We start from the raw sequence: 13,478 nt of genomic DNA on the forward strand, positions 1-13,478 counted from the left end.
ACAAACGTGCAGTAACAAACTGCTAAAAGTCAGAGAAATATGTTTGATGTTGCTCATGTCCAAACACCTCTTTGTAGTGCATGACATAAGTTTGTATATTTTCTGTCTATGTTACCATAATAACAAATGTGCCAGAAACAGGCTGTGAGCTTCTGATTTAGTATCCTTATAAAGGTTGCAAAGGACTGCACACTCAGTCTGCTTTGAATGCAATGTGTTGAATACACAGAGGAGGTTGTGCTGACCTTTCAGAGCTCACAGAAATGAACACATGCACACATCTGAAATAATGAAACCAAGAGATCAGGTAGGAACATTATTCCTCCATTTGCGTCAAGCTAACCTTCCCAAAAATACTGAATGTTTATCTGTCCTAACTCCAACTGCTCAGGGAATCAGCCCATGGCTGCCACTTCTTTGTACTTAGTCATCACCACCAGATAGCGGAAATTCAATTGGGTGTCACAGAGGTTGAAGCTGTGAAAGGTAAATCTGTCCCTCTAGAATATCCTAAATGACACTGCAAGCATGGGAAATCAATGCAATCCTGCAGTATTTGTGCAGTATCATCAGCTAGATTTTGTATGAAGACATATTGCAGGCCAGCAGCTGGAGTGAACATCTTTTGTCTTTTTTATTGTATGCGCAAAACATTTAATATATAAATCACAAGAAACATTAAAACCACTGCCAACTTTTGCCTCCTTGAATACGTATTGGTTCCCATTATAATTTCTGCATAAATGACTGCTTTCCAGTAGATTAGCATGGACAGAATGAGAAATTCTAGGGTGCCTGTAGTTTAGGAAGAAGAGCAATCGTCTGCCAAGAAGGTCAAAGTGTTTTCAGTAAAGGGGCTTAACCCCTTGATGCCTCCAGGGTTTTTATTGGTGTGTGGATGGGTGTGTATGATAGAATTAAAAGCATTGCATAGCTTCTAAAATTGCTTAAAGATAGGCTCAAAGGCTTTCCAATCAGGTCATATCTCACCATATGTGTTACCTGTGGGTTTTCAAACCATTTTCAACTTCCCATTCTGGTATACATCTAAAGCTCCATTACCAACTGGTCTGGGTTTGACATGGGATGGGATGGTATGCATTTTTTTTTAAATTTCCACAGGCAAAAACCAGAAAAGGTGTCACATAGTCCACTTTGACCCATCCTACTTTTTTGGGACAGATTCATTCAGGTCCCAATATTACTGATCCAATGGGTGGAGCTTGACACAGTGAAATCCATCGGTCAAAAGAACCATTACTTCCCGTGTGATTCGGCAATAAGACCAAAGCAGGAGTAGCACCATCCTTAAATAAACCGGATTTTTTTGTTTAAAGCCCCAAGAAGAAAGAATATAAGCCACTGGATGCCCATCATTTTGTATCTTTGTTTCTATGCCACATTCTTTTACATTATAATTTAAGGAAGGTGCCTCACTGCTATGACATCACACTATCGCGTAGCTGATGCATCTATTGCTATCTGGCTTTTATACAGCTTACCATGTAAGGGTATGTTTGGCTGTGGAAAATGCAACAGAGACCAGGGTTTACAGAACTGCACAAAGTCACTTTTCTGTGTTTTATTTGCCATTTTGTCACTTTATCATTGATTTTCTGTTGGATGTTTATTTATCTACTTACTAAAATATGTTGTTTAGTATATTTTCTGGTAGCAGTATGCGATACTGCAAGTACAACATAAAAAGACAAGGGGGGGAAGGAGCAATGTGAATGCTCCATGCTGTAATGGAGGTGCACTTTAGACAGACAGGAACTGAAACTAAAGTTCTTTACGTTTATTAATATAGCACATTTATTGCACCCCCAGTTGCCCAAATTGCTGAACAATAAAACAACCACAACATAAAACACTACACAGTAAAACTATAAACAATAAAGAAATCTGTAAAAAACAAATTACACAAAACTGGAAAAAAGTCGACAGCATCCTCACCAGCAGCATCACCATGTGGTACACCCTCAGGTTGACGCCCTCAGGAACAAACACACAGCCACTTTAATCACTTTAACAAGATAAGCTAACTCAATCTAACCATAAACATATACTGCACTGATTGTAATTTGCCATGTCTGTTTATTATTGTGTTTTATTTGTGTAGTGATAGTACTTGTTTTGTTTGTTTTGTTTATTGGCTTACATTCTTGTATTTCATGCACCAAGGTTTGAGAGAACCATAGTTTCAGTTCTCTGTTTGTCCCATACATGCTGCAGAATTGACAATAAAGCTGACTTTGACTTAAAAGCAAACACATGTCAAGCTCAACTATGTTCGAAAGCCAGTGGAAAGAAGTGAGTGTTGAGCAAGGAGGTAAAGCCAGAAACAGACTGGGCAGCTCTAATGTAAAATGGCAAACTGTTCCACAGCTTTGAAGCAGCAGCTGAAAAGTTCTGTCACCTCTGGATTTGAGCCTAGAAGAAGGGACCTTCAGAAGGAGCTGTGTAGGAGACCTCAGAGCCCAGGCTGGAGCATGCTGGTGTAGCAGCTCTGAAAATTACAAGAGAGCTAAACTGTTTAAGGCTTTAAAAATAAATATGTCAGTGTTTATATGTTTAGGTTATTTGTATGATTGATTTTATTTTTTATTTTTTTATGACATCTGGTAGGAACCAAAGTAAATTGTCCCCTTTTTGTTCTGTTCAGTTGCTCTCTTAAAGCACGAGGCAGAAGAGGGTTTTAGCATCCTGAAGGTGTAGTGTCTAATTATTAGCATTATGTAGGTAGCATAATCACATATAGATATAAGAGCAAAGTTAGGCATAAGGGTATGTTTCTGGGAGTATCACAGGGATCCAGCAAACAAAATGACCAAAGACAAGTATTGATTAACCATAGGAAACGCTCCATACGTTTAAATTAGCCTAAGGGAAGGTTAGCCTTAGGGGAGGTGTCACAGGTGAACTCGGGAATGTCTTTGTTAGCATATATATTCCACTGGTTTAAATGCTAAGTGGGATTCTCAAAAATTGGCCAGAGACCTCACAGATTCTGCAGGTGTCACTTTTTGGATTAAATCATAATTTTTATTATACATCAAGCTGGTGTCCAGAGCTCTTTTTTACCTCTCAGTTATTTTTCCACATCACCTGCTTCAAGTAGTTCACTACAAAGGAAGAGGCATGCTGTCATAAGATTTCCTTTTTTTTCTTTCTTTTTTTAACTACTTCCTTTCCTCTTAGTTATGTGCAGCCAACAAGCCAAAGTATGTTTACTTAAATGTTTATTTTTGTACATTTATAGAACAATTTGGTGTGCTAAGTCATATGTCATTTGTATCTTTGTTTGCCGATAGTTTGATGGTAGACTTCTTTATGCCTGCTAAGGTGTACTTAAATAAATTCATCAGTGAACAAAAACAATGGCGTGGTGTTTATCCTGGAGGGAGTGACACAAGTAATAAAAAATTTGTCCAAAAGCTAACAGGAAGCAAATGCAAAGTAGCAGCACAGGGGTAATGTGATCATGTCATCTCCTCCTTGTAAGCAACCGAGCAGCTGCATTTTGAGTGAGCTGCAATCGGTGCAAAGATGACTGATCAACATAATACAGGGAGCTGCATTAATCTATTCGGGACATGATAAGCAGGTGGAAGACTTTTTCAAGGTCTTGCTCAGGCAGGTAGCTTTATCTTGCCAAGCAGTCTCAAATGAAAGAAAAAGCTTTTAACTACTCAACTAATCTGCTGGTGGAAGCTAAAAGAGCGATCAATGATCACACCAAGATTTTTCACATGGGTTCGACAATGTGAAGTAAGTGGTCCAAGAACACTTACAGCACCATTCAGAAGCTCAGAACTTCCAAAGACCAGAATTTCAGTTTTCTCCTCATTTAAATGGAGAAAGTTTAATTCCATCCACACTTTTAAATCTCTCAAGCAACTAAGTAGATTAGTAAGAGAATCTCCCTGTGGCTTTAAGGGGACATAAGTCTGAACATCGTCTGCAAAGAAATGGTAGGAAATATTATGCTTTTGAAATATAAACCCCAAAGGGAGCATATACAAAGAAAAGAATAGTGGACCCAAATGAACCCTTGTGGGACACCACAACAGAGAGGGGCTGCAGCTGAGGAGTACTCCTCAAGATGAAAGACTGATCCGACAAATAAGACCAGAACCAATGCAGGACAGTGCCTCTGATACCAACACATTGCTCCAAGCGTGTCAGGAGGATTTGGTGTCAAATGCTGCAGTTAGTCTGAAAAAACCAGGACAGCAGGACTTCCAGAGTCAGTAATTAAATGAAGGTCATTAAAAACTGCAGTTTCAGTACTGCGAAGGGACTTAACTGATTTTTTTCTAAAACTAAATCTAAGTGAGCCTGTAATTGTATGTGCCCTATTTTTACTAACACTTTTGATAGAAAGCATAAATGTTATTACATTAGTATCGATCAATGGCGATACCATTGTTGGTATCAATATTATCAGTATTTGGATTTATCTGCCCACCATTTTTAGCTGAAATTTCTAGAATAATTCTCAGTATATTTTTTGTATATCTGTCTAACCCTTGACCTATTTTCATTATAATGAACACAGAGTCTAGGAGTCATTTAGGGTCAAGTAAACTCTTTTGGACCTTGAATCTTGAATCAGATCACCAGCTGAACAATGACACAATGGGGTGCCTTGCATGTGGACACACAACACAAATGGTTCCTGAATGAGTATGTTGTGAGTTGGGAATGAGCACTGGCCTGATAAGTTACCAGATTTAAGTGATACAGACATACTCCGACTCAGTTATTTACTTGCTTGACTAGACTAGTAGTGTCTAATGAACGGTGATGGACATTGGTGCACATTTAAAACAAAGACTGGTCTTTGTGGTCCAACTCTACAGATGCATGCATATGAACTGGACCGCAGCACAATGAAAGGACATAACTTGGGTTTTTATTTACAACAGAGGGAACTGGATTCATTATAGGGGCGTAAATGTGCATACAGCTAAAATAAAAAAAAAGACAAAAACAAAACTGATTGCCTGAAAATGCGTTCCTCTCATCCTGCTCTCTACATTCACATCAACATTCAACTATAAATAGGCAATGCAAAGCACATCATGAATACTGATGCATAAAATGAGCCAGATTGTCAGCAGTTGTTTACAGTGAATTCTGGCGACAGTAAACTGAGGCACTCTCAACCAGGAAATGTTAAACTTTGTGGTTCATGAACACTCATTTCCTGCTAATTCTTCCATTCTCTTAGACTAAGAAAGTCATTTGAAAATGTAATATATTGACAGCAACCAGGGTGATTCCTTCAGATCTTGAAAAATGATCAGGATCATCATTATAAACCTCTATCCTGGGTTATCTTTTGCAAGCATGATAGACAACTGCATTTTCAGTTTTGTGGCCGATGTTGAGACTCACAATGATGAGAAGTGTGATGATTATGTGGGTGTTTTCTACCTTTATTTCTGGAGTTTGCCGATTTACAAAGATGTTATAGTGGTAAGGAAGTGGCCAGACAAATTTAAAAAGAAAAGTAAAAAAGTGAACTTGGTGATTTAGTCATAGTAAAGGAAATTATAAACAACTGTTTATACAGATCTCTAATTCTTTTATACTGTTTGATGTTATGCTGGATCTCTATAACTGATTCATTTACTTCAGAAGACATGTTTAAGGTCAAAAGGGCTGAGAGTAATCACAGTTAATGTCCCAGAAAGGCAAGCCAGCCTTTCCCGAATCCAACCACCTGCCACATCCTGGCAACATCCCAGTGCGCCAACAGCTGCGGTCCTCCTGAACTACGTCAGCTGCAGCAGTCTGGGCTCTTCTCTGCACTCCAGGGCTGAGAAGAAGCTGGTGAGCCAGTGCTAATGAAATGTCAAGTGGAATATGATTTTATAACAAAGTCGTCTTCTATTTGTTACAGTTAAAGTGCTTCCTAGAAAAGCACAAATAGCACAGCTGGTTTAAATATTAATGATTAAAATGGTCTATATGCTACTATGGGAAAAAGTTGGGGGAGGCAGTCGAATGTTCTGGACAATGTTCTAGTCTTAATTTGATTGAACATCTGTGGGATATTTTTGTATATGTTCACTCCATGACTGATCACTTGTAGGATGTCCCTGCAAACATCGGCTACAGAGTCTAAACTGGTCCTTTGGATCTTTATCATTATGAACAGAAAAAACTTTAAATATTTTCCTTAAAGTATAACTTGGAAGTCATAATAATAATAAAAAAATTGCATTTGAGGAGTCACAAATCATTTGTATGTAATTTGAGGTATAACTGCAGAAATCCAGGTTAAAACTAGAGAGACCACATTTCTCCACACCTAACCTACTTAGCTGTGCAGCTAAAGAAATGACTGTGTAAAGTCACCCCGGCTTTAAACAGCCTCATGTAATGTTAGCTTTAATGGTAAAGAACATTAGCCTTTTATTATTGACCAAAAAAAGCTGAAATCATGTCCTGCTGCTTTCTTGAACATAACAATAAGTTCTTTGGACCCCAACGGCCTCCACAGTCACCAGATCTCAATCCAACAGAGCAGCTTTGGGATGTGGTGGAACGGGAGATTCTCATCATGGATGTGCAGTAACTGTGTGATGCTGTCATGTCCATATGGATCAAAATCTCTTAGGAATGTTTCCAACACCTTGTTGAATCATTGCCACCAAAAAAATAATGCAGTTCTGAAGGGGTCAAACTCAGCTGGACCTCATTCCCCCTTGGGAATGAGATCCTGTGGAGTGGAGGAGCTCAAGTATCTCAGGGTCTTGTTCAAGACTGAGGGAAGGATGGAGTGGGAGATTGACAGGTGGATTGGTCTAGTGTCTACATCGATGCAAACTCTGCGTTGGTCTGTCGTGGTGAAGAAGGAGCTGCGCTAAAAGGTGAAGTTCTCAATTTACAGCTCGATCTGCGTTCCTACCCTCATCTGTAGTCATGAACTGTGGGTAATGACCGAACAAACAGCCTTTCCCTTACAGAAACAGTGAGAACCTCGATCATTTGGAAGGGGCTTAGGGTTGAGTCGCTGCTTCTTTGGATCAAGAGGAGTCAGATGACGTGGCCCAGAAGACCTAGGACATGCTGGAGGGACCTCTCAGCTGGCCTGGCAGTGCCTCAGGATGCCCCCAGATGAGTTTGCAAATGTGGAGTCTGGGCTTCCCGGCTTAGCCAGCAGCCCTTGTGATACAACTCTGGATAAGTAGTAAGTACATGGATGGATGGAATCCCGTTGTATGTAATCAAATAAGTGTTAGAGTTTTTCCTGTAAAACTGCAACACTGCAGATTACTATAAAAATCTAAATATACAACAAATATTTAAAAACCTTTTATTTAACACGTTTCATTTTAGCATCAAAGAAAGCTATTAACATGTCACTTTGTTGTTTCCCTGCTTTTAAACCGAGTCAGCTTTGGCTATGTCAGTCATTTGATTTAGGAACATAACTGCACAACATCCATTTTTCCAACACAAATTTATCAGGGTTTTAGAAGCTTTTGCTTCTACTAAACCATGATGGTCGAAGGAGTCTTAGAAGCTGCAAAGACAGCTGCACATTTTTAAAGGTTTTTAGGAAATTTGTAAAAGTTCTCCATTTGAACTTAAAGACAGCAGTCATGACCAGTTTAACATCGTCTGAAAGCTGTTTAGTGTCCTGGTTTTGCTTTTCTCAGTACAAAAGATATCAGTAACAGCAGAATGATGGTTTGGACACAGTTCAGCATAAAATCCTCTTTGTCTTTTTTTTTTGGTTGGTTTTGGAAATAGGAAATAGTGGAAAAACACAGCTGATAGCCAACAGTGTACTGTAATAGGATAGACAAAGCTGTATACCAGCATGCTGATTGGCTTTTTACCAGCCATCTAAGTGATGTCTGAAGGTGTGATGCAGCTTCTGTAGACTGGGGTTTAGAACTGCTCCAGACCTCATAATAGTGGCAAATGTGTCATTTACTCTAATTTTAAAGTTATTTTATGATTTTAAAACTCAAGTTTATAGTGAAAAGTAAATACTTTTAATCCTTCTTTGAAGAATATGATTTATTTCTGAAATTGTCTTAGAAATAATTTGATTCTGTTCAGCAAAATCTTGAGACATGAAGCTACGTCTTTCTGCTGCTACTGAATTCAATTCCATGCTCAAATTATGCCACAGTTAGTGAATTTCAATCCAGGACTATAAGCGGATGATTTAGAGAGGATTTGGACTCAGGATTGCTGCCATTTCCATTTAACTGAGTGGGATATTTACATAATTCATAAATCTAAATCCCTCCATAATCAATATTCAGAAAATGTTTATGTTTTAGAAGATTTAGCTTGTTTTAAATGGTGGGTTTATATTTTTTTTATTACATTACTGGTAATTCTGAATGACTTCTAGTTGCATGTGTGTTCATTTGGCTCCTTTTTGTTTTGCTCATAAGTAAATTTGGCCAAAATACAATAAAGTATTATACCTGTCAGGCACATTTGACACTTGGCATGCAGGTTCAACATGATGTGCAATCATGCTAACAGCAGTTTCATATGAGCTAATTATTTTAGTAAACCAGTTTAGCTGCCTGTGCAGAGCAGCTGCACACCCTCCACACACACCTTAAATTGTGCTAAGTTGCATTGACATTTCATTTCAGCAGTATTTACTGTGTGGAATGTGTGTACAGATATTTTAAATGATCTGACAGCATACACTTGGTCAAATATGCAAATCTTTCTGATCTATGACTGATGATCAGGCACTGAATTGCAGTTTGTAATTTCCAGGGAAAAACAACAAAGCGAGATGTGTGATGGTCAACATATAACAGATTCCAAGGACAAATGGAAGGAAGTGTTTAATGGTGTCCTGACAGGTTTTAGTGGGAACGTAACACAGTCACACATTGGACCATAAAATGTAATCCAATGAATTTATGTTTTTGTCTCCAGTTTTAAAAGGAGAGAAAATGTCTACTATAAAAAACTGGAGAGACTGGCACTATTATCTTAGTAATATAATACCCCATCTTTTCATTTAGGATTTCACCTTTTTTCCCCCACTAGATTTCTATTTTACCTTCCACTTGCTTTAATCTATGCTCAGAAAACCACTGTGTGTTAGCTTACAGTAGATCCTTTTATAACATCTATCACATGTCCAAACCTTCATGTCACCACATTCAGGAATACTGAATAAAATAAAACTACAGCACACTCAATTATCAAACACAAGGGTCAATTTATACCCTTTTAAATAAGATAAATTTAATTTCACTGTTTCACATTTCACCACAAATCCAGATGAGGCAGCATTGGATGCAATCCATAATAACTAGCCAAAAGTTAATGTTTGCTAGTTAGCTTATTCAGACAAGTAAACAGTTTTTGTTTCTTTCCTAACTTACTTTCTTGATACAGAGTGAATGGTGGATAACATTATAAAAATGATTTAGGATAGACTTGCTTGATACACATTTAATGATCAGAGTGAATGGTGGATAATATTTCTTGCAATAAAAATGATTTAGGAAACTATCTGTGGACTTTGACTGAAACAAAAAGTTGCATCATTCTCTGGACACACACAAACTGTAAGAGCTGCACCCGCCCTCTGAAATGATACTTTGTGTCATGTAACATAACGTTAAGCAATCATCTCCCTTCTCTCCACTGATCAGGTCTAATACAACAGCTGCAGGTTCTGTGTCAGAGCCGGTTACCTTGACAACGCTTTACAACGAAATAGTCCACTCAGCTGCTTCTTGTGAACTTAGGATTTTAACGGAAAAAAACAACATTAATGTAAACATAATTGATTTAATATTTATTTCTACTGTAAGTGACTATCGTATAAGCGAGGTAATGCCCTTCGAGGTGTCCATTATCAGAAATTATTGGATTATAATGGATATTAATTTCTGATATTGGACACTTCGTTGGACATGATCCCTTTCATATTTTTCATTAAACATGGCTGCTGCATGTCTAAATCAACATGAGATATACAGGCAGTAAATTTTGTCATGTTGAATAAAGATTGGGTGAGATGCCTCTTACTTGCAACAGGCTGATGGTACGGGGTGATTACACAGGCAGGATGCTGCAAGCAAGGGTATCCACCATCTCCCAGCAGAATCCAGATGGAGGATAAAGGGTCTGCTTGGGCGATCATTGTAGGACATGCCCATTACGCACCGAGCCTTGGCATCACACACGCCCTGCATTATGATCGAGGGAAAAAAAAATCTGTTTATGCAGCTTTTCTTTTGTGGCTCTGCAGGAGGAAGAAATGTGACATTCATCAGTGGCACCGACAACATGGCAGAATCCCTCATGGCCAGCAAGGCGTGCAAATCCTGCTCTTTCTTTTTCCAGCTCTTCTGTCTGAGAAAAATGTCTGAGAACGGAGATTATTTCCTTCACAACATTGTGGACAATTCTGCAGACAGTGGCAGTTGCCATTGCAAAAATGGCTGCAGTTGCTCTGTAGGACCCCCCCACAGGCAAGCCAGTAAATGGTGACCAGGACCTGAATCTCATGGCTCCATTGGTGTGTTTTTTCTTTTTTTCCTGGGGCAACATTTGGACCAGCATATTAAAGCTCACCCTAGATCAGGGGTAGCCAACGTCGGTCCTCGAGGGCACCAATCCAGCAGGTTTTCCAGATTTCCGTGCCCCAACACACCTGACTTAAACTAACGAGTCATTGTGGAGATCCTTATAGGCTGTTGGATCCATTTAATTTGAGTCAGGTGTGCTGGAGCAGGGAATACTGGAAAACCTGCCGGATTGGTGCCCTTGAAGACCAACGTTGGCTACCCCTGCCCTAGATCATCTGAAACCCTGTTCTATTTGAGCTCCAGAAAAAAAAAAAAAAAAAAAAAATACAGGCCCAGGACTGGCACGTTCGTGCTAAGTCAGCAGTACCTCTATGCAGGATCTCACTCCTGTAAGTAGAAAAAAAATGGGGCTGGGGAAACTTACAATTACACTGATTTTTAAACTAAAAGATACATTATTTTAAGATCTTTTTTTTACGTTTTTTTTTTTTTTTTTTGCTTTTTAAAATCCATCTTCAGCTGGATTGAACATTCTGAGATGTAGCTTTCAGTCATGTAAAGTGAGTTTTGTGCTTAACTGTGCAGAGCAGGAAATGGTGTTGTAGATTAATGAATAGTCTCCTTTGACCAAAAGGACAGTCAGGTATATGGCATGCCACTTAATCAGATGTCTTTTAAACTGAATTATTTTCTTTTTTTCCTCCTTTTAACTCTTTCAATAATGATTATAATTAAACTGAATTGTATACAAACACTATAACTTTTCATTATTTATTTTTTGTTCTGCATATAAAGTCATTTTAAAATCAATTTTAAGAAGTTTGTACTGTTAAACACTGAAAACAGAGCAGGTGGGGGAAAACAAAAACGCATCAAAGTTGACAGGTGTGACATCAGTTTTATGTTTAACTAAAAACCAGGTGAAGCTGCGTGACATATTGTGACTGACCAACTAACATGCTAATTGGTTAGCTAGTTAGCTTAGCTTTCTTGTTAATGTCAGTCATTGCTTTAAGTCTTTGCTGTTCAGTAGCTTTGAAGTTTTCATTCACATATTGAGGCTTTGCAGAAAGTTTATTTTTATTTATTTCTAAAGACATGCTAAATTATGCTGAAGGGTCCTAAAATACACTGAATGCTATTAAACTGGCTAATTGTGTATGTAAATTTCTTCCCTGCCCTTCCTCAATCCTCTATCTTTGCCCATTTAGTTGTCACTGCAGCAAACAAAAAGCAACATTATCCTATTCACTTCAGTGATGGATAATTGTGAATGCTCTTGTGAGTTTTTTCAGAATTTCACTGAATACACATCTACTGTGTAAGATAAAGCGTTTAATTAACTGCTATGCTCCCAGCCACATTTAAAAGGCCCTAAATGCAATTGAAATGCAATAATATGTACAGGCAATTAGATGACTCACTCTGAACTGAATAGATCCTAATTTAACTTCACTTATGTCTGTGTCTCTCTCTCCCTCCTGCTCTCCCTTTGACTTCTGCAGTTCTTAGGAAGGATGTTTGGATTTATCTTGTGTAGAGGCCAAAGGTCCTGCTGAGATCTGTTGTGTATACACACAGATAATGCTGTTTGGTTTGACCACTAGCCTGCATCCTGCCTGACCATGACAAAACCAGAGAAATACAATAGACCCCCATCGATCGTCCTCAGGGGTCCTAAACTGTCTGCCTTGTCCCTCCCAAGGAAGGATCTCATGAGGCTGTTTATTCAGATCATGTGAATCATTTCATGTAGCTATTAAAAGCTGTTGTTGCATGAAGAAAATAAATCTTGAGTAAACTAAGATATCCACTTCTCATGAAAACACATTTGTATCATAATATTATGTACACTGTGTGCAGAATTATTAGGCAAATGAGTATTTTGATCACATCATCCTCTTTATGCATGTTGTCCTACTCTAACCGGTACAGGCTTGAAAGCCTACTACCAATTAAGCATATCAGGTGATGTGCATCTCTGTAATGAGAAGGGGTGTGGTCTAATGACATCAACACCCTATATCAGGTGTGCATAATTATTAAGCAACTTCCATTCCTTTGGCAAAATGGGTCAGAAGAGAGATTTGACTGACTCTGAAAAGTCAAAAATAGTGAGATGTCTTGCAGAGGGATGCAGCACTCTTAAAATTACCAAGCTTTTGAGGCGTGATTATCGAACAATCAAGCGTTTCATTCAAAATAGTCAACAGGGTCGCAAGAAGCACGTTGAAAAAACAAGGCGCAAAATAACTGCCCATGAACTGAGGAAAATCAAGCGTGAAGCTGCCAAGATGCCATTGGCCACCAGTTTTGCCATATTTCAGAGCTGCAACATCACTGGAGTGCCAAGAAGCACAAGGTGTGCAAGACTCAGGGACATGGCCAAGGTAAGGAAGGCTGAAAAACGACCACCACTGAACAAGACACACAAGATAAAACGTCAAGACTGGGCCAAGAAATATCATAAGACTGATTTTTCTAAGGTTTTATGGACTGATGAAATGAGAGTGAGTCTTGATGAGCCAGATGGATGGGCCCGTGGCTGGATCAGTACAGGGCAGAGAGCTCCACTCTGACTCAGACGCCAACAAGGTGGAGGTGGGATACTGGTATGGGCTGGTATCATCAAAGATGAGCTTGTGGGACCTTTTCGGGTTGAGGATGGAGTCAAGCTCAACTCCCAGTCCTACTGCCAGTTTCTGGAAGACACCTTCTTCAAGCAGTGGTACAGGAAGAAGTCAGCATCGTTCAAAAAAAACATGATTTTCATGCAGGACAATGCTCCATCACACACATCCAAGTACTCCACTGCGTGGCTGGCCAGAAAAGGTCTAAAAGAAGAAAAAATAATGACATGACCTCCTTGTTCTCCTGATCTTAACCCCATAGAGAACCTGTGGTCCCTCATCAAATGTGAGATCTACAGGGAGG

This window comes from Melanotaenia boesemani, chromosome 18 (assembly GCF_017639745.1).
Source record: "Melanotaenia boesemani isolate fMelBoe1 chromosome 18, fMelBoe1.pri, whole genome shotgun sequence".
NCBI lineage: Eukaryota > Metazoa > Chordata > Actinopteri > Atheriniformes > Melanotaeniidae > Melanotaenia > Melanotaenia boesemani.